The sequence below is a fragment of the Rattus norvegicus genome, chromosome 2, assembly GCF_021556685.1.
Source record: "Rattus norvegicus strain SHRSP/BbbUtx chromosome 2, alternate assembly SHRSP_T2T, whole genome shotgun sequence".
Lineage (NCBI taxonomy): Eukaryota > Metazoa > Chordata > Mammalia > Rodentia > Muridae > Rattus > Rattus norvegicus.
Genome location: NC_141535.1, coordinates 172,587,380 through 172,610,337, shown reverse-complemented (window position 1 = coordinate 172,610,337; position 22,958 = coordinate 172,587,380). Strand labels below are relative to the sequence as shown.

Sequence of the window (22,958 nt, the reverse complement as noted above, 5' to 3'; positions counted from 1 at the left end):
GTGGATCAATGGAGTAGAATTGAAGACCCAGAAGTGAACACCTATGGTTACTTGATCTTTGACAAAGGAGCTAAAACCATCCAATGGAAAAAAGACAGCATTTTCAGCAAATGGTGCTGGCTGAATTGGAGGTCAGCATGTCAAAGAATGCAAATTGACCTATTCTTATCTCCTTGTACAAAGCTCAAGTCCAAGTGTGTAGGTTGATGTCAAGGTGATACATGATTGGACAGTAGAGTGGGGTGGGGACAAAGTTTTTGTAAGGCGGGAGAGAGGGGGGAAGAGGGGGATCAAGATGGAGTCTAAGGAGGAAGATGGTTCAGATTTAGGTGAACTAGATCGATTTTATCTTGTCTAGATGGGTGGTTCATATCTTTATCAATTGGCAGTGAATTTATTGTGTGGATGAATTGTGGATTGAGAATTTAACATATAAATCTAATTGCTAAAATTACAAGTTTCTGGAACTTTGATTTACTGGACTAAAGAAGACAGTGTGTGAAAGAAATGGCTGAGAGGCAGTTGTAGCATACAGATCTGGTTTTGTTGCCCTCAAGAAGTAAGAATATGCAGGGCCCACAGAATGAGATGAATGAGGTGTGTGTGTGTGTGTGTGTGTGTGTGTGTGTGTGTGTGTGTGTGTGTGTGTCATGGTAACTACTGCCTAGAGGGTGGCAGAAGGAGAGACTTCCTGGAGAGGATGGCTTGTGGACTGCATGGTAGAGTAGCATCTGGAGCAAGCAGATCTGGTTCAAGGAAACTGATAGAAAACATTCCTTTTTAATTTTTACCGCAACACAAGTGGATCAAAGACCTCCACATAAAACCAGATACACTGAAACTAATAGAAGAGAAAGTGTGGAAGAGCCTTGAACACAAAGTCACAGAGAAAAATTTCCTGAACAGAACAAGATGCTCTAAGATCAAGAATTGACAAATGGGACCTCATAAAATTGCAAAGCTTCTGTCAGGCAAAGGACACTGTTAATAAGACAAAATGGCAACCAACAGATTGGGAAAGGTCTTTACCACCCCTACATCCGATAGAGGGCTAATATCTAATATATACAAGGAACTCAAGAATTTAGACTCCAGAGAATCAAATAATCCTATTTAAAAATGGGTTATAGAGTTAAATAAAGAATTCTCAACTGAGGAATACCAAATGGCCAAGAAGCACCTAAAGTAATGTTCAACATCCTTAGTCATCAGGGAAATGCAAATCAAAACAACCCTGAGATTTCACCTCACACCAGTTAGAATGGCTAAGATAAAAAAACTCAGGTGACAGTAGATGCTGGCAAGGATGTAGAGAAAGAGGAACACTCCTCCATTGTTGGTGGGATTGCAGACTGGTACAACCATTCTGGAAATCAGTCTGGCAGTTCCTCAGAAAATTGGACATAGTACTACCTGAGGACCCAGCCATACCACTCCTGGGCATACACCCAACAGATGCTCCAACATATAACAAAGACACGTGCTCCACTATGTTCATAGCAGTTTTATTTATAATAGCCAGAATCTGGAAAGAACCCAAATGTCCTTCAACAGAGGAATGAATACAGAAAATGTGGTACATCTACACAATGGAATACTACTCAGCTATCAAAAACAATGACTACATGAAATTCATAGGTAAATGGATGGAACTAGAAAATATCATCCTGAGTTAGGTAACCCAGTCACAAAAGAACACACATGGTATGCACTCACTGATAAGTGGATATTAACCCAAAAACTTGGAATACCTAAGAAAAAATTCACAGATCATATGAAGTCCAAGAAGAAGGAAGACCAAAATATATATGCTTCATTCCTTTTTAGAAGGGACAACAAAATACTCACAGGAGGAAATACAGGGACAAAGAGTGGAGCAGGGACTGAAGGAAAGGTCATACAGAGACTGTCCCACGTGGGAATCCATCCCATATGCAGACACCAAACCCAGTCAGTATTGCTGAAGCCAAGGAATGCTTGCTGACAAGAGCCAGGTATGGGTGTCTTTTGAGAGGCTCTGCCAGAGCCCTACTGATACAGATGAAGATGGTTGCAACTAACCATTGGACTAAACACGGGGATCTCAATGAAGGAGTTAGAGGATGGCATTGTCAGCATCAATTGAAGGAAAAGCCCTTGTTCCTGTGAAGGCTTGTTTCCCCAATGTAGGGTAATGCTAAGGCATTGAGTTTGGAGTGGGCAGTTGGGAATGGGAGCATCCTCAAAGAAGCAGGGGGAGGGGGTGTGGGAGAAGGGGAAAAGGGGATAACATTTGAAATGTAAATACATAAAATTTCCAAGAAAAATAAAACTATTTAAAAAAACGAATCAACTTATGATGCTATCTGCTACTGTGTACAGAATGGATGACATGGAATGAATGGAGGTGAATGAATGAAGGTGAGTGAATGAAATTGAATAAATGAAGGTGAATGAATGAAGGTGAATGAATGACTCATGACTCTGTTGAAAGAGTAGCAACAGAGAAAAGTGGTCTTAGTCCCTAAAGATGCTACCTTGCCAGGTAAGGAAAAAAAATAATCCTTCCATTTAATGTTTCTAGACTCCAATGCAAATGTGTCATCCTAATTTCCTGCCCACTCCGGTCAACCATTAATGGTTACTCAAAGAGTAATGGAACAGCCTATAATCTTAATTGGATAAAACACACTTCTCTCTTTTTAATCCAAAGTTAAAACACATTGACATTGAAAACTGCCTAAATTATTGGTCACCAGCTAGGACAAAGTCCAAGTAAGTGTGGGTTATTTATTTCGTAAGTTAAAAAAAAAATTGGAGGCCTCACAATTTTGGTGGGAACCAAGTAGCTTGTAGAATGGTTGTTGTTCTGTGATGGTGATGGGGAATCTCTGGGAAGCTCTCGTGTGTGGAGAGAAAGCAGAGCCAGCAGGGTGTGGTGGTACACACCTGCAGTGCTACCAAGTGGGGAGCTGAGGAAAGGAGAGTGTGCCTGGGCAGCCTGAGCCTCGCACTGTCTGCAGAGGGGGAGGAGGAGGAGGAGGAAAGAAGGAGAATGTTACAATATGTATATGCTGTCTTGAGTATTATCCTAAACAAATGCAAACTGGTCAGCACCTGCTTGCTGACATGTGGATTCACAGATGAAGGTGCCACAGCATACATGTCTTGACTGCACTATAGAGGGTAAGAGGGCTGAATAATGCTTCTTTTCAGCCATTCTTCATTATTCCTAGTGGGGTTGAACTCAAACACCCACAAAAGGAGATGGAGAGCCACTATGCCACACCTTCCGTGGCATTCATTGGTTACATACACCAATGTGCATTACATTAGTTAAACTTGATGCTGAGTGATGACAACAGCTATTGAGAACTCTGTTAAAACTTGCTCTTTGCTTGATTTTTCAACTTGTGGCATTCCTTAGATCAAAATAGTAGCCGCTAACAAAATGTCCAAATGTTCATTCCTCCTCCTTCTTCCTCCTCTTTCCTCCTCCTCCTTCTTCTTGTTCTTCTTGTTCTTCTTGTTGTTCTTGTTCTTGTTGTTCTTGTTCTTGTTCTTCTTCTTCTTCCTCCTCCTCCCTCCTCCTCCTTCCTCCTCCTTCTTCCTCCTCCTTTTCCTTCTCCTCCTCTTCTTCTTTCTCCTCCTCCTTCCTCTTCCTTCTTCCTCCTATTTCCTCCTTCTCCTTCCTTCTCCTCTTCATTCCTCCTCCTCTTCCTCTTCCTCCTCCCTCCTCCTCTCTTCTTCTTCTTCTTCTTCTTCTTCTTCTTCTTCTTCTTCTTCTTCTTCTTCTTCTTCTTCTTCTTCTTCTCCTTCTTCTTCCTCTTCCTCCTCCTCCTCCTCCTTCTTCTTCTTCCTCTTCCTCCTCCTTCTTCTTCCTCTTCCTCCTCCTCTCTTCTCCTCCTCCTCCTTCTTCTTTCTTCTTCTTTCTTCTTCTTCCCCCTTCCTTCTCCCTCTCCTCCTCCTTTTCCTCCCCCCCTCCCCCCCCCTTTTCATAGCTTGACTATCCTAGATCTTGCTATATGAACGAGGCTGGCTGCCAACGCATAGCAACCTGCCTGCCTCTGCCTCTTAAGTGCTGGGATTAAAGTCATATGTCACCATGCTCAGCTTTATCAACACGTTCTTAAGTTTGTTGATTACAACTGTACAAATTTAAGAGGTCAGTTCCCCACTTGTTCCATCAGTGATTGTGTCTCAGTAACCACAGGCTACCATATGGGACCACACTGGTGGCCAGACATTTCCAACACTGCAGGAAGTTGTATTGGGCAGTGCTGCCCTTCATGGAGAAGAAAAGAAATACTTATATAAGTTATGTGTCATATTTAACATGTATCTTTGTTTCTCAATTCACTATGAAGAAACTTAGAAAGCTTAAGTCATTTGTCCAAGTCATCTAACTATAGAGGGCAAAGCTAGTACTTGAAGTAGTTTTTCTCCTGACTCCGAGACCACTGCCATTTTTCTTTTTCTTTTTTTTTTTTTTTTTTTTTTTTGGTTCTTTTTTTCGGAGCTGGGGACCGAACCCAGGGCCTTGTGCTTCCTAGGTAAGCGCTCTACCACTGAGCTAAATCCCCAGCCCCCATTTTTCAATGCATGCTGATTCACTCACTCATCTATCTTAACGATGGAATGACAGCATATTTAAATAATTATGCTAGAAGAACAGATAGAAACAGTTACTGAACAAACGGTTTTCTCTATTTACTGAGCCTGAGTTAGCAGCTAGAGCTATAAGGGTCAGGGAGATGAGTCTGGCCCTTGATTTCACAGTATTTAATAGCCCAGTGGGGGAGTCCAACATTGAATATATGATTGCAAAATTAATGATTGGCTACAATTGTGGTAAACATCTAAGAAGAAAGGCAATCTGTTTTGGAAGAGACATCCAAATAACATTAAATAACAATAATACCAATAGTTAACAATGGAAGCCTTTAGCTTCCATGCCCTGTGAAATTCACATTAGTAAGGAAACCCTAGGATACCCTTGGCTTCCTGATTGATGACTGCACTGTAATCTTTATGCCTGGTAAACAGGGAGATCTGTTTCATTCAAGGTCATCCTGGGTTGACATGACCAACTTCAATTTCATCTGGCTCTCCTCGGTAGAAGTATTTTTGAGATAGAGAGCTAAGATCAGCTAATTTGTCAGCATTACAAAGCAGTATCTTGTCCTCATAGTTCTTGTCTCTCACTGAAACTTTCCAGCAGCGGCCGCTGACATATGAACTTCACCAATGAAGATGCCACCACCGCACGGCTATTTCTTGACTGCCCTGCTGAGGGTAAGATAGTGGGATAATGCTTCTTTTCGGCCATTTCTTTGTCATTTCTAACAGGGTCAAACTCAAATACCAATAAAAGGAGATGGAGAGCCAATATGCCACACCATCAAATTTAAAAGGCTAGGGGGAAAAAAAAGTCAAGATCATAAACGGTTGCCACATTCAGTCTTTTTTAATGCTAGTCTATTAGTTTCAATAAAAGAACAACAGAGTGTCCATCGCGCTGTAACGCGACACGCCTATCATGTCAATACGATTAGTTTTTGTAATGTGTTCATGTACTGGTTACAGTTTATAGAAAAATTGATTTCACAGAATCAGAGAAATTAGAATTGGAAATATTCTATTAGATCACAAGACACAGCCCTAGAGGCTAGTGTAGAATTGGTCCCTACTTACCAGTGTATTTTCTGGTGTGGTTTTCTATCAGGTTTTGATGGGCTTATATATTTATTATAGGCTGGGACTATGTTCCACTAAAAATTATAGCAATCCATCTGAGAAATAAAATTCCAGAAAAATAAGCATTCGCTGAGTGCTAATTTTACTTTGGTGGGTACATTTTTAATATAGCAGTGTTTATAGCCTCTCAGCTTACAAGAGGCAGGGTAACAGAAGTGGATCATGGGCTGGCATTATAATCAAGTAGTAAATTTACATATCTTAAGAGGAGAAAATTTCCCCAGACCAAATTTCCCATCAGATTTACACAAAATGTGATAAGAAATTTTGATCCCCCAAGAATAGCTTATTTTCTATGTAGGAAATTGAAGCCCGTGCCTCCTGAAAGTGTCTATAATCGCACACCTGAAGGGACTTCTTGCACTTTTTGGGCAGTGTGTACTGAGCTAGGACTCTGGGAGATACAGTTGCAAGAGAGTGCAAGAGAGAGGGCAAACACAGCCCTGAACTTGGGGGCCGGGGTGGCTGTGGCCAGGGTCCAACCTCACATCTCCGCTCTGCTTCCCTTTCTCACTCTGGTGTGACTGAGAGAGACGAGGAGCGAGGGCTGGGCTAGCCTGGGAAATGTGAGCCCTGAGCAGGGTCTTGCTCCTCTCTCCTGCACATAAGGGAATGCAGTGGCTTTTCCAGGTGAAACATACACACACTGGTCTACGTCCAACCAATCCGACGGCTCCCAGGATTTCCCATGTCAGGACAGGTCAGCTTTCCTCCTCTTCAACAGTCTTTACATCCTCCTCGCCTGGTTCCATCCGTTAATAATGTCGGAGAAAGGACTACAGTGCGATTTTCCTCAGCTCTCTCCAGAGTTTCTTAACCTTTTTTTTTTTCATGGAGACAAAGCAGAAATCTGTACGTAGTCTAAGCTTGTGGGTGGGAGGAGGGACTCAGGCGGTGTGTGGGAAAGGATAGGGAGGAGGCAGAGAAGTGTAACGGTCTGCAGACAATGCCCGACTCCGCTTGTCTCCATCCTCACACCCCTGTCCGGAACACAGCCCTTGTTCTTCTGGACGGCAGCTGATGAAGATTATGTCTGGCGAGCGATCCAGGAAAAGCCTTCTACACCTGCATGCTAAATGAGCAAGAACGCCCAGGTGCTGACTCAGATGTATGAATTTGCTGCACATTATGCAGACAAGTCATTTTGCATGTCCAGAAAGAAATGTTATCGATAGTGCTGTTTTCCTGAACTGTCCATAATTCAAGAGATTGCAGACTGAAAGCTGGTCCGACGGTGCCTGGACCCAGTTGCCCAGTGTGGTGTGTTGCTCCAAACAGGTGCCAGTCACAGAGGAGGACTGCTCGCCAGAGCAGAGCTGGGAAAACGGCTCCAGGTTAACAAAGCCAAGGACTTCTGCTATGTTAATTCTTTTTTAAAAATATTATTTAATTTTTATGTGCATTAGTGTTTTGCCTGCATGTATGTGTGAGGGTGCCAGTTACAGAGAGTTGAGAGCTGCCATGTGGGTGTTGGGATTTGAACCTGGGTCCCCTGGAAGAACGGTCTGTGCTCCTAACTGTTGAGCCATCTTTCCAGCCCGTTACATTAATTCTTAATTCTTGAACAGCAGCAGGAAAAGTGGCTAACCACAGGACCTAAGGTGACCAAAGGCAGATGGCGAAACAGGTCTGTAAAGGTTTGGGCAGGTAGCTGATGTCTTAGGGAGAGTAATCAGAGATGACCTTTGCTATTCACTGTGGCCTGAGGACCAACAGATTAGTGTGACTTTATAGCGTGACAACAGATCAGTGTGAATTTATAGTACTACCTAATCCCAAGCCATATTCTAAACCTACTGGATCCAAATGCACACACATTTTTAATTACGGGTGATTTGTTTGCACATAAAAGATTAAGCAGCTCTTGCACATCCCAGCAATTCCCTGTTGGTAGCAGCCCAGATTTTTAAAGACAGGACCAGCTTTGCGAGCCCACGGGGAATCGGCTCACTTCCTCACTCAGTGCATCCTCATGTCAGCAAAAGCCCAAGAACCGGCATGCGTCCCCCTACAAGTTGTACAACACCCCCACATTTGCTTTTTTTTAAATTACTCTCACTTTTCCTCCTGGAGACGGTCCTCCCTAACTGCATTTGGTTCTGGCAAAGCTGTCGTCCGTCAAGATGAGCACCTGATTGAAACTGGAGAGGAACAATCCCACCCTCGCCCCTGAGGACTGATTGATTCTTTGGAGATCATTAAACAAGTGAGGCGCAAATGTGCGACTGGTAGGCGTGTCCTCCTAGCGCATGTGTGGGGACCTGTGCCATAGCAAAGCCAAGCACGCCTTCATAGCCCACATGTGAGGACCAGGGAGAGAGCAAAGCCAGGAGTTAGAGCAGAAAGACAGAGACAGAGAAATCACGTAAACACCTCAGCGCAATTGTACCGGAAGTCAGACCACCCTTGGGCTCCAGCTTGTGTGAGCCTGTAGACCCATCGCTTAGTTTAAAGCAGTCATAGGTGGGTTCTCTTGGTAGCTAAAAGAATGGTCCAGACCATATGGTCTTGAAATTAGATTATCAGCTCTTCTAAACTGGAAGCACTTATAACTGGACACATGAGAATAAATGAGAGGAATATATATATTCATTGCGAGGTCATAACTTAGAATTTGACCACTGTGTGAATGAATTTGCAAGATGTGTGTTGTGTGTATACATTTAATCTGAGCCTAATTAAATGTAGGTGGTTTAAAATGTTTAGACACCCCCGAGCTCTAAATACTGGTTATCTGCATTGTTATACAGCAGGAGGCTATATTTATTTTCTGGATTTAGAGGCAATGTGTCCTGAAATTAATATTTAAATCCAATGCCAACTAATATGCAAATGAGCACGGCACTGGTGCTTTGAAAGCAAGAGGATGGGATTGTAGCCCTGACACTTCCACGGTGCGGATGCTTTGATGAGACAAGACAAAGGGGGCTAAAGTGCAGATGGGATGGTTCCCCAGAAAGAGCCAATGCAGGTGGGGGATTTTCGGCTCTGTAACACATTTTAAAACAGGAAACAATATCTCAACTTAAAATAGTGGTTCAGCCATTCATTAATTTACTCAATGCAAACACTGCAACTTTTCTGAAATGATGTTGCCAGTAATCACAATCTACAACCCACACACGCACACACAAAAATGCATTTTTATCTGCCAAACATCAAAATTTAAGCCTACAACTGTTTGCTCTGGTTTTCTTTTCAGGGAACAGTTGTTATTCACCGCTGGTCATATATTTCATTATTATATACCTACTTTAATATGTGTGCTGTGTGCGCATATTTTATGCTAATTAGCTAAGCTATGCATGACAGAAACTTAACACGTTGTAACTTAAATGAGGTGGACTTTTTGAAAGTAAAATAAAATGTCTGAGATTGACTGTCTGGTAGGGTGTGCCAGTGGTTAGCGAGGACTGAAGTGTCTTCTAGGTTTTTGAAGCACAAAACCTAGGATATGGCTGCTCGGTCACTCTGACCACATCAACCAACTTCTCTACGGCAGATGGAAGAAAGAAAGGTTTGTCTCCTCTCTTTAAATGGAACTCCCCAAATTCCTCTAGCTCAGAAGCCATGTGTGCAGACAAAATTATTTTGTTAATTTGAGAAATAGAAAACAGGTGTGCTTACGTTTGAACCTTAAATGTCTCCCATGTGTGGGAAGTGCAGTCCCCAGCTCGGTGCTATTACAGCCACTGGACGTTTCTGGAGGTGGGAGATGCAAGGTGATGTGTCCTAAAAGAGATAGAACCCTGGCCTCTTCTTCCCCCTTCCACTTTCTGACCATGGGGTGAGCGTCTTTCTTCTGCTTCTTTTCATTGTCATCTGGTACAGGCTTAGAAGAAATGGGGCCAGACAATCATGGATTGGAACCTTTGAAGCCGTGAGCCAAGATAAAACTCCCTGTAAGTTGATTACCTCAGTTGTCTGGTATAGTGACAGAAAGCTAGTATAAGGTATTTAAAAGGCATTGGCCACACTGTGCTCTAGATGTTAAATATATATTTGTCAGTATTTAAATTGTCTGTACTAGCAACCAGCTTCTTATGGTCAAGAGTTTGCTTTGATGAAAATAAATGGTTATTGTATCTCTAATGCAATTTTATATTTATCTTGTATGGTTTCTAGCTTGTTGTTTACTATTATGTATATGCATGTGTGTCTGTGTGGATTCTGTGCACATAGTTATGCACAGGGGCCAGGAGAGGGCATCAGATCTCCTGGAGTTGGAGTTACAGGTGGTTATGAGTCACCCAACATGGTTGGTTGGAACTGGCAGAGGGTGACTCTTAGCTTCTGAGCCATCTCTCCAGTCCCTGTGCTTGATTTTCTTCCATTACCTTATTGACAATGATTGATTTTAGTCTGGGTTGAAAAGAATGCAGGAACCACAGATTTGATGAGAAAGAAGGCTGCAAGTAACTACTATGCCTTCAGTGCACAAGGATCAGGTTTTACCTTATGTTTCAACTAATAGGTTTAGGAACATCTGGCTCTTGTGAAGCCAGCTTCAATCGCTACCAGAAAGCTTTATTTAAATGTATTGTTTGGAATATTTTATTCTGAGGAAAGATGAAACTCTCAGCAAATTGGAACTCTCTCAGGCAGTTATACTTTTTTTTTTTTTCAGGTTCCCAGAGTATTGCTAAAGGAATTACATTCAAATTCCAAGTTACACTTAGCTGGCAAATTCTCAGTTGCAAGTTGCTTGGAAGGGGGATTTTTGTTATTCTTTAGAGGACAAAATCGAAAAGCGGGTCATGAGTTTGATGCTGTCAGAACGGAGAGGCAATTCTATGACACATTCATCTCTTCATTCTCCTAGAAAGCAGACGGGGCATGAGCCGTGGCAAGGGCTTTCCAAGTTCAAAACAGGGGCTAGGAAGACAATTTCAGGAGTTCTCTTCATTGAATTCCAATGAGCCAGGCATGGGGATGAGAGGGCCAGAGTTAAATTAAACCACAGTCAAAAATAAGCAGGGGCCATGGAGAGTCTTTAAAAAGCTGTGATTGCGGGGCCTTCTTTTTCTGTCCCGCCCTGCACATCACAGATCATCAGGTTGATCAGGTTGGTGAGAAGACACTGACTCGAAGAGGTTGGGATTCCTCTAGAAGGGTGGAATTATGCAATGTACATGAGACCTCCAGGGTGGAGCTGGGATGGGCCTCCAGAAGGCTCTTCCCATGTTAGTCTCCTGACTTTCCCTCTGTGGATTAAGGATTGCTGTGTTACTGAAGTCATCTGCTTGGCTATTGGTTTGTTTTTGTTTTTTTTTAACCTTGTTTATCCTCCGCTGTGGAGAATGGCCCATTTTTAAATAAAACCTATTAATTCTATCTCTTAGCTTGTGCTCTTTCAAGGGTGAGTCTGAGAGGCCTGGGAGGAGATTATTTATTTGGGAAGAGATCTCAGAGAGCAGGAGGGGAAGGCAGATGGAGACAGTGAGGGAGGATAATCTAATACGTGAGAATGTGATCGAGATCATATGGATTGGCGGGCTCAATTCTCTCCAGCCATCCAGAAATGTGTACAACTGTGTCCCGGAGTCATCTACAGACAGAAGGGGAGCTTGGAGCTTGGCTTCCGTCTCTATTGGTTGTATAATTTGATAATCCAGACTCACTCACCTGACTTCTGGAGTGGGCCTTGATCTCAGGCCTTCATGCCATGTTTACCACAGCCTCACAGGAAGGTCCAAGGGTAACTCTCACAAGACCCTAACCTTTGCCTTGAGATGGACAGAGTCAGAGCAAGATGAAGCCTAGATGAAGTGTTGACTGTTCACTTCAGTCAGAGGCGAGCTGATAGGGACAGAGGGGGATATGGGATGGGATTGCAGAGGTGTCCGCCACAGCCCCTGACTGTGTACTTTGGAATCCAGTGCTACTCTGCAGTTTGATGTAAACCCTGGGAGCACAGTCCTTGCAGCTGATGGTGCTTCTTAATGGAGGATGCAGCTTTAAGTCACTGCATGGAGTGTCGCAGTGGTGCACAATCGTAGCTCATTTATAGAGAGATGTAATTTAGGCTCTTGAGTTCTCTTTCGGGTCCTGTGATATAAATTCTGGGTGTCTCTTCTATATGCTACTGTCTCTGTCTCAGAGCAGAGTAGGGATGGAGACAAATGGGTCACTTGCTAGATACAACTTTTCTACCATTCCTCATGGAATCTGAGGAGGGTGCTGTGGGCCAAGTTGAGTTTTGCAGATCTGTGTTATTTTGATCTCTCCACACAGTTTAATCTCCATTGTTAACTGGAGCAAGGCCTGCAAGACTGAGCCACTGGTAGAAGAGTACAGAAGGGAAGAAAGACTCAAGTGTTTGTTATTGTTGTGTCTGCATTGGCAGTGTGGTGCTCCTTGGCAGACCCGTGTGGCGTTTGCAAGGATTTTGCAATCTGATGTGCATCTCACGGCACAGGGCAAGAGTAAGAATCTCATTAGGCCGCAGTTCCCATAGTCATTAGATATGGACAATAATAACTCCCTTGGTGGGCTATACATTGTAAGGATTAAGCATTATGTAAATTATTGAGTATATCCAAACTGCAACCAAGGTTTCAGTTGTGTGTGTGTGTGTGTGTGTGTGTGTGTGTGTGTGTGTACATACCCTCAGAGGCCAGTAGAGGGTGTCAGATTCAGTAAAACTGGAATTACAGATGGATGTTGGGAACCGAACTCTAGTCTTTTGCAAGGGTCTGGCTATCTCTCTAACCCCAGACAGCATTGTTGCAACCAACAAGGAAATCAGTGAATAATAATATTTCATTTTGCATGCCATTTGTGCCGGATTTCTAGGTGACACTTATAGACTCACTGAAACAAATGTTTTGACTCATTCAGAGTAAGACAGAAGCTAGCATGAAGCTGGATGTACAGTGTGGCTTGGGGTAAGCATGGTTCTAGACTCGAGCCTCCAGGCACATAGAGCCACCTCTCCGCACCTAGAGCAGCCTCTTCCAAACCAGAGGTATCCAGCAGCAAGAGGTCCACAGCCCACAAATCCCCATGGTCTCGTTTTCTAAACACAGTGAGACAAAAGGTAGGGCCCAAATGAGGGGAACTCTTGAAAGATCTTCACTTTTGCCGAGTTATCTGGATTCTTCCTAGAAGAAAGGTTTGATTGAATCTGCAGCCCAAGATGACTACCTGCAAGAGCATAGGTCTTCAAATCTGGGGCCCTTTGGGTACAGTTCAGTAGGTAAGCTATTGCCTAGGACCCAAGAGATTCTGGGTTTTATCTCATGCAAAAACAAAACAAAACAACATCCCCCAACAAACAAACAAACAAACCAGCATGCAGAGAGAGAGAGAGAGAGAGAGAGAGAGAGAGAGAGAGAGAGAGAGAGACTGAGACTTGAGGACTTTCCAAGAGGTATGAAGTATATTTGAGGGAATTTATTTCCAGATATTCAATTTTCATATGCACTTTTTAGAAACTGAGTAGAGGTTTGAAAATAAGACTACCTCTCTCTTCCACATTCCTTTCATCCTCTCCTGTCTCCTACTTGCTACCTGACTGAAGGAATGTATGTCTTTCATCCGTCCCACCACATTCTGCCGTGCACTGCCTAGCATGTACAAAACTGAAACCAGGCAAAGGGAGACATGGAAAGACAGGGGTCTTAAAAGAAGAACCTTGTATTTTTCTTATTCCTTATTCCTACTGAGAGCCCCTGTCAGTTGATGCAGGATAATGAAGGTAAGTCTAGTTGACTGACTGCTTTGGGCTTGAGACTTTGACAGGCATTGTCCACTAATGAATGAACTACATGTGATCCCCAAAGTTACATTACAGTACTCAGAACATCTGATAATATTGAATAAAAAATAGTATATTGGAAACAGTTTAGTTTTTCTAATCTTTTATGTATATAATAAATTAAACATGTTCCTTAGAATGAAATATACAAATGAGTTATTTGTTGTGTGTGTGCTGTGTATATATATGTATGTTATGTATGTGTGTGTTGTATAATGTGTATATGTGTACATGTGTATTGTGTATATGCATGAATGCACATATGCGTGTGTGTGTGTGTGTGTGTGCGTGTGTGTGTGTGTGTGTGCACATGCACGGTGCACTGGGGACCAGACTCAAGGCTTTGTTCATACTTGATGAGTGTTGTCCCACTGAGCCGCATCTCCCAGGACTGTCATTTGAAAAGTCTTAATGGAGGCACATTAGTGTACCTCTTGACATATTAGAAAAGGTGGCCTAACAATGGAGTAACACATCCATTTGCAAGTTGGGTGAGTTTCAATTCTTAGCTTTAAAAATATGAAGGAGGGTGTAACAGTTATCAGGTCTGAGGCAATAAAAATAACTCGTGATGACAGGCCACTTGCTAGCCTGGGGATACAACTCAGAGAGAGTTTGAAGAATGGAGCAGTGTCTCTAACACCGCCATCTGCCTTCCCAATGTATCTACCTATGTATTTATGTGAGTGGGTCCTCCTGGCAATTACATCTTGAAGCAGGGGAAGTAGGAACAGTTGTTTCTGAAGCCAGCTCACTCGAGCGAATACTAACGCCAGTCCAGAAAAGAAGCTTCGTCCCTCTCAACTGGGAATGTGTTGCTAATAAAATTTGACTTTTATGCTTAGCAACCATCAAAAATTATGATGAATTGATGCTTTATTACCAAGAACTCTAACTCAGTTTAAAACCCTGTCGGTGAAATGAAAAAGAATTTAAAAATTCTTCTAGGATTTCTGGACCTCATTAGGCCCCAGTCCTTTGGGATGCTGTGTCTTTCGTCATGAGGAGATGGAGAGGCAGGAGCAGGAGGACTGTGCCTCTTGAAGTTCCTCTTAGGTGAGATTTTAACATGAAGCCTAGCCTCTCTTTGAGTGTGACTTCAAATTCTGGATTGACTCTGGAACCAGCCTTATGTCTTACCCAGAAATAGGCTTCACTGCTATTTTTAGAGCCTCTTTATTTCAGATTTGTCCCTCCTTAAATATGCTTTCCACTTTGAGAACATCTCTGACATGTGGGGTGTGCGAGTTCCCATCGCTACCGCTTTAATCACGATTCTGTCAAAGGAAGTGTGTGTTCATTACTTCATCCAAAGTGTGTGTATGCCAGGCACTGTTCAAGGAGCTAAATTTACCTCTGTGAAGAAAACAGGCTTGGCCGAAGCTTCATGGGGTCTATACCTCATTGGAGATAGAACTTAAGTACAAAAGAGTCATCGCATAGATGCATGACTAAAGACTGTAAGTGCTGCATATGCATAGAACATGCTGATTAACGATAAGAACAGGGGTACTTAATTATCAGTGTCTAGATCGGATCATGTCAACTGAAGTCAGAAGTATAAGGAGGAGCCAGCGAGCTAAAATGATGATGCCTGTCCCAGTGAATGGCAACAACAACTGGAAAGACCCAGTACTAAGCATCTGGCTTACTGGGGACCCCAGGGATGAGGATGTAGGATACCTTACTGAAGCATTGAGCATTGGGACGAGCGACACAGAGGAAGGTTAGATTAAAGAGCAAAAGCCCAAGCAGGAATCATGTTAGTGAGTTAAAATTTCAGCCTGGAAATCCAAAAGATTTCTGACAAACTTGATTTATTTCTGAGAGAATTCTGCATCTCTTTGAAGATTGGGTTGGGGATGGAACAAGGTAGAGAGAAGGAGGCCATTTTGGAAATGTACCAGCCAAGGTGGGCTGAGCATCCCGTGTGTCTCTGCAGGTTTAACAGCACAGCTTCCGTTCTCCTGTGGTTTCTGTGGGCACTCTGCTCCACCTCCATTCAAGGGAGGAGCTAGGCTGGTGGATCAGCTGCCCTCGTGAACAAGGACATCAGGATGGCAGGCAAGGGCACATAACTAGCCATGCACTGACTCAAGAAAATCTCCATCTGGAAGCACCGTGGCCAATTCATGTTAGCAGCAGTGGAAAGTGGCCCCTCTAGGCAGGGGTCCTACAGAGAAAGAAAAAAAATACAGGATTGAAGGTGCTGCTATACAGTGTACTTACTACAAGAGGGCGTTCTGCGGGGCTGCGTGAGGCCAGTAAGGAGTGGGAGGTGAAAGATCTGAGGATCATATTGGAGTTACATCTTTTTTGGGGGGGGTGTGACTAACATGAGCTGTTTTGCTAAGATGTCCTTAATAGATTGGGAACTGCATGAAACAAACCATCATGTTCATGGTCACATCTCAAGGGCCACACCGTTTTCCCAAAAGAGTGAGTGGGATCCGGGAAACTTAACCAACGTCCTGTGAATGTAGCATGGCTGGCATTTTCCCCAAAAGGCCTGAACCTGTTATATAAAGAGAGAGAACATTCTTTTTTTGCAAACCCAGAATGGATCCTCACTCAGGTTCTTTGCAGGGCTGAGAGGAAAATTGATTTAAAGTGATTCTCCTTTCTGCTGTGGAACTGCTCCCAGAGCCGGCCTGTCCTGTACTTTCCGGCTCCCTTCTCTCTTAGGTCTTAAATTTCTCCCATTTCTTATCCATTTCAGATCTCTTTACACCCCAGTATAGTAGAGGAGAGGAGGTGTCTGTAACATTGCCTTTGGAGAAAGTAGATTCTAGATATAGCCAATAAATCCTGCACAGCACATAACTCTCTTTAACAAAGAGAGTGGCTGGTAGAGGGGAGATGCCTGGGAAAACAAACCATGAGAAATGCTCCAAGGGAAGCCTGCTTTCTGGCCTCTGCTGCCAGCGGGAGGGCACTGGCTGCCCCTTCTGCTCAGCAGCCCTCCAGCTTCAGTCCCTGGGGAACCCAGGGTAAGGGAAGTGTCCAGCTGTGTCTATAACAAGCAAGGTGATGGGGCTTAGTGTGCAGTGCACACTGAGTAAGTGACTCAGCTTCTCCAGAATAAGGGAGACACTGGTGTGTGAGAAGCACATAGTGGGCTCTGATAAGGGCTCCAGGGCTTCCCAGCCTCCCTCCAGGGCCAGTGTCATTGTCTCTAGTCCATGGGAATCATCCAAAAAGGGCTCTGTGGTAGGGTAGATATAGGTGGAGAGAGCAGGAGGAAGGACCGGGGACTTCCTTTTGGAGGTTTGTCTCTGCCTGTCTACTTAGTTCCATACCTGGGCATGGGGGCCGATGTCGGAGGAATGTTGTGCACAGACCATCCTCATCAAGTCTCAACTATTCTTGCCTTTCTTTGCTGCCAGGGCCTCCCCATGCACAAGCATCCCTCAGGTTGATTGCTCTCAATTCTGTAGCCAGCATGGAAAAGAGCTGGACCACTGGAAAAGGCTGGGGTGGAAAGTGGAAGGCGGATGTGTCAGCCTATTCCCCACACCAGAAGCATGGCCAAGGAGGATGCACAGGCAAAGTAGTCCACATCGCCCTAGTCCTCAAAGTTCTCCTGTGATCCCATGGTTTGGGTCCCGAACTGAGTCCTGGCTTCCTCCTCAGAGAGGAAGGGAGAGTAGACTCAGGATTAATTCTGGGTTCCCCATACATTTTGCTCAGGACCTCCTTGTTTCCCCATGCACAGAGAGCAGGAGCCTGACTTGGGTCTGATTTAAGCCACTAAGGCACTGTCTGAAAATGATTTCCCTATGGCTGACTTTTGGAGACTGAAGTGTGATGGATAGGATGGGTAGATGGGCAGGACCAGTTATCCCTGAGCCCTGGTATCTTTTAATGTAAATCTGGGAGCGAAAGGATGGCTCAGTAGATAAAGCCTTTAGCATGTGTCTTAGTTAATTTTCTATTGCTGTGAAGAGACACCATGACCAAGGGAGGTTATAAAGGAAAGCATTTAATTTAGGGCTCATGGTTCCAAAGGGTCATGATAGGGAGCGTGGCGGCAGGCAGGGGGGCATGGAGCAGCAACTGAGAGCTCACATCTGATCCACAAAGCACAAGGCAGAGAGAAGTAGAGCTAACTGGGAGTAGTGGCTTTGAAACCTCAGTGACATGCTTCTTTTAACAAGGCCACAAACCCTAACCCTTCCAAACCAGTTCCACCATCTGGGAAGCAGCAATTCTCACATATAGCCTACAGAGGCCATTTTCATTCAACCCCCCACAGCATGCTCACTTGAAAACAAGGGCTTGGATCCCCAATAGCCATGTAAAATCTGCACTTCGCCTGCATTCTCGGTGCCCAGGGGACAGGGGCAGGAGATCCATGGGTGAAACTGACTATTCAGTTGTGCAGGAGTTAGTGAACTTTGGGTTTATCAAGAGACCTTCCCTCAGTAAGTGAAGTACAGAGTGCTCAGGAAGAGGTCAATAGCCTGGGCTGCCATTTGAGCATGTACACACACCCACACTCACCCATACACACCCACACAACCATACACACATGTGCACACATACCCCCACCCACACAACCATACACACATGCACCCCCACCCATACACACACACACACACACACACGCTCCCTCCCACCCACACCCACACACTCATACACACACATGCACACACACGTACCTTCCCCACAACCGTACACACACACTCACACACAGAGAGACATGTACACATATATATCCACCCACTCACACCCACACACACAACCATACACACACACACACATACACAGATATGTACACCCACCTACCCACTCATACACACAACCATACATACACACACACACATATGCAGACACAACTACACATGCAAGCACACACTCACACACATGCACATACACACATATACATATAACCACATACACACACATGATCATGCAACATACACATGCTCATATTCACACACTCGCACACATACATACACACATGTACACACATGCACGCACATCTACTCATGCGCACACACATGCACACATAAGTACACACTTGTTCACACACCTGCACATACACACATGTTTACACAACCATACATACACACACATACAACATATAATACAACCCCACATACAATCATACAACATATACACACACATTCACACACTCACACATCCTCACTTGCACACATATACACACATGCACACACTCATTCGCATGCACATGCATGCACATACACACACCCTTTCCGGAACATACATGCCCACACATGCTGAAAATGTATATATGCATTTACATGTACCGCACCCTCATCCAGAAAAACATGTAAGCCTGTCCACCAATGGAAAACAAAGTAAGTCGTCCATCTTCATCCACCCAGATCCAGCAGTGCTTGATTAGGTCCCTCTCGGTTTTGCTGTAGACAACACCTCTGGCTGAGTCCACCTAAGATTAACGACTGTTCTCTGGAGAATGTGCTCTCCTGATGTCTACAGGGGAAAGCTACTTTTCTCTACACTGTACCACAATCCCCCTTTCAGGGAAAAGTAGCCCTGTGCGTTCTTCCCTTGTCTCCAGGGGAAGGCAACTTTCCTCACTGCAGAGTTAGCTATTCCCAGGAAAAGAAAGAAAATGGCTTGGCTATTAAGACTTTCTAATTAATGACTTTTCTTTATGGATTCACAGACCTCAGAACCCTTGACAGCCATGTGTCAGAGAAGCAGACCACCCGAAGCTTGGAACTGGCTTGGATTTGATCTCCAACTGTCTGCCAAGCTTCTGCATGGCTCCCCAGACAAGCCTTATGTTTGAGGCTCCTAGGACGACCTCTGGATGGGAGGCATTTTGTCACTGATATGCGATCCCTGACAAGACAGGAGAAAAAGGCGAAAAGGACCATGTATCTCAGGGTTTCAGTCTATCACAGTGGGGAACGGGCGTGAAGCGGGCCAATAAAATATGGCTGGCAACCAAGGAACCAATGCAGCAAGGTGAGCTCCCAAGGGTACCCTTTCTGTGGCTTCCTTTTTCCAACCAGGCCCAACCTCTTCTTTTCCTCAGCTTCCAATAACACTGTCACACTATAAAGCAATTGGTGGATTAGTCCATTGATTAACTCAAAACCTTCAGGATCCCACCACTTGTCAAGGCCCACCCATCAGCTAATAACCAAGTTCCCTTCTATTTGAACCACAGCCGTTGGTGATAGACTCCATCTTGGCTTTACTGGTTTCCGAAGGAATCTTTGTTACAGCTTCTCCTGACGTCACTGGGCCTCCTCTAGGAACAGCTGCTGAACTGGTTCAATGGATCTGTGGTTGTGACAGAAGCAACGGATGGAGAGAGATGTTCATTTTGGCTCGCAGTTCAGGAGTACAGTCTGTAATTGTGGGTAGGTCACAGTGGCTGCGATGGGTCAGTCTGTGGTGTGCAGGTGTGTGCATAGGAGATGGGATCACGGGGAGTGTACGGGGTTTCCCATAGTAGCATCCAAACCTCCCTTCAGGAGGATCCCAGGATCTGAGGGAGTTGGAGGTAGAAGACTGACCAAGCCCAGTGGCAAGGCTTGTTACCATTGGACCAGAAGCTCCTGCTTCTGCCTGGTCCCAGCAAAAGCAGAGAGGAGCCAGACCCTAGGGATGAGCACTAAAGTTTCTTAACAAACACACCAGCAAGCATTGGGTAGCCACTGAGAAAATTTCCCAACTCCACTCAGGTGCTGACCTAGTAGAGCCATTCTAACATGTCCCCAGGGGATTGAATCAATTACATTTGTGTGCGTGTGCCCGTGTGTCTGCACATGCATGTGTATGTGTATGTGTTGTGGTGCAGTTCAGAGGACAATTTACAGGAGTCTGTTCTCCTTTTCCACCAGGCAGGGGTCAGACTCAGAGAACCAGGCTTGCTCCCTTACTGAGCCATCTCACTGTCCCTAGGAATTGAATCCAGCAGAACCTGCTGATACTTGGAGCTAAGCCATCCACCTGGGATGGCAGAGCAGGAAGAGGTGCGATGGGGTAAGGTGGTAGCCAGGGCCCCAGGCTTTGGGCCCTGGAAGGTGACCCTCCAGCACAGCAGACACTCATTCCCAAATGTGTACCAGGTCCCTCTTTGCCAGCAATCATTAGGTTCAGAAAGCTCAGAGGGCCTGGTGCCCCCAACAAGTCAGCCGCCTCAGCCACCATCTGCTCCTCAGAACTAGCAGATCTCACAAGCAGCCTGTGGCTGAAACCAGTGCCAGATTCTCCTGCCGTGGCTGTGGCTGTGGAGAGAGGCAGAGGGCGCTAACACGGGCCCTGGATCATGTTCTGGGGAGGTTGATGCTGCCTGACCCTTTCCGGAAGGGCACAAGCAGTACTGGCAGAGCCCTCCCCACCTCTGGCTTGACCCTTGCTTAATCTCAAACCTGGAGGTTGGTGTTCTAATCCCACAGTGATGCCCAGAGCTTGGGTAGAAATGATTGCAAGGTAATATGTTTTGCTTTTAGAGTAAATTAAAACGAAGACTTCTGATTTTAAGAAGCAAAACATAAAACCTGATTCCTAAATAAACCCCCTTCCGTCCTGCCATTAACACTGCTTCTTGTTTGTGATAGGGGGCGGGCTCAACGGACCTGCCAATCAACTACTGCTTTCATTCCTGACAGACCTAGGGGAAGAGCAGATCCCATTTCTGTGCTAGCTAGAGAGCTATGCAATAGTGGCACAAGTCAGTGAATACAAACTGTGCAGCCTCCTCCTCCCCCGTGCCTTTCCCAGCAGAGCCCAGTGCATAACAAGTACTACACTAATAAGTTCATCATGGGGTCAGTTCTGAACTGGGCTGACTCCTCGGCTCCCAGGCCTGGGAAAGCAAGAGAGACTTGTTCACTCACTGACCTCAGATGAAAATTTGATAAACTGCTGATGCCTTTGGTTATTTATGAGTTATTACATGCATATAAATGAACATATTTTACTAGTTGTACAAATTACATTTTATCGGTGTGAAACATGCATTTCATTCCACAGGCTGCTGACCTGGCTAAAGATGAAGTCTTTTTGAATGCTATTAGAGTTGGTGTTCGCGAGTACATATTTGACCCTTGAGGGTTCTCCTGAGAATCCCAGGGTCTATCACTGCAGACTGACCCAGCTCCAGTGAACAAACAGAAGTCTAGGGCAGGAAAGCCCCGCCCTCTCAAGCCCCGCCCTCTCAAGCCCCGCCCTCTCAGCCAGGAAACACCTCACCGTCAGCCATTGCTGGTCATGAAATGACAGAGACAAGATTTAGATTCAGGGATGATGTTCGTTGAGCTAGTTTGTCTCCTACTTCTGGTTCCTTAGGAATGGAGTTTCTAAGAACCGCCCGTGCAGCTCTACCAATCTGTTTAAGGCTTGCTGCCTGTAGTGGACAGTCCACGGCGATCTATACCGCTGAGCAATTCCACCTCAACCGTCCTGTACTACCCTGTAGCTGTACCCCAGTAGCTCCTTGTGTCCATACGTTTCCTTTAGGTGCCTCAGAGTCAGACAGTGTTATTTTAAACAGAGGGGAGCTAGCCTTTAAAAGGTGATGTAGTTCCTGGACTAGGAGCTTATGCATTTGAAATCAGGACAAAGAACCCCAGATAAAATGGGTAAGGAGGCTCGAAGCTGATGTGCGCATGAGGGAACAGAAGCAAGGCCGGGATGGAGTCAGGGGTTGTCTGAGCTCTGATGGTACATTTAACAAATATATACCAAATAGATACCTCCTAGTGGTCCACAGCCTCTACTCCAGACCTCTGGGAGTAATTGTGTTTGGAAAAAGGGCATTTCAGGATTTAAAGCGGCAAGGAGATGCATATATTAATAATATACATATTAATAACATCCCCAGCGGAGTCTGGGGTAGCACCTGATAATCAAACACATTAATATCTTTGTAGTTAAATAAAGAAGCATTCTCCACTAATGGGATCAAAACTATAAATAGCCTCAGGTTATATTAGGTCAGAATTTGCTTCTGTTAGTTTGTTACAAACTTGAGCAAAAAAACCCTGGTTTTTGTTTGTTTGTTTGTTTGGTTGGTTGGTTGGTTTTGTGCTTTATGAAGCTCAAGGTTTGTGGGCAATAGATTGAGTCTATGTTATCTAACTTTCAATGTAGAATACATTGACCAGTAAAGATAACTTATTAAACAAGTTCTAACATTAACGTGTCTTTTTGAGATTACATCTTTCTCAGTCAGTGGTCATCGATAAAGAAAACCACAAACATCATTCCAGATCAACAACGATTAAAGGTGCCTGGTTGACTCCTTAGTCGTCGCCAAATCCCAGCTTAGCTGTGTTAGTCAGCTTTTATGACTATAACAAAATACCAGAGATCGTTCACAGATCCGTCCTGGAGTGGTCCCGAGGCTCTAACTCCTTCCTTGGATATGCAGCCATTCCTAAGGGACTGGCAGTGCCCTTTAGGTCTTAAGTTAGGAGCCTGATTAGGAAACATTGTTTCCTTTGGGTGGAAGTCT

General features: G+C 44.6%; 1 long non-coding RNA gene across 2 annotated transcripts; it reads left to right on the top strand.

Moving 5' to 3' along the window:
• The first annotated feature begins 6,649 nt into the window (after window positions 1-6,649).
• LOC103691599 (uncharacterized) lies at window positions 6,650-22,640 on the top strand. 2 transcript variants are annotated; one of them, XR_015672080.1, is made up of 7 exons: window positions 6,658-6,830; window positions 9,568-9,638; window positions 14,444-14,551; window positions 19,152-19,456; window positions 19,662-19,857; window positions 20,341-20,472; window positions 21,476-22,640. It is a non-coding gene; the product is annotated as an uncharacterized LOC103691599 (long non-coding RNA). The 2 variants fall into 2 exon arrangements; XR_015672076.1 differs by lacking the exon at window positions 14,444-14,551 and having other exon boundaries at window positions 6,650-6,830.
• The last annotated feature ends 318 nt before the right edge of the window (window positions 22,641-22,958 follow it).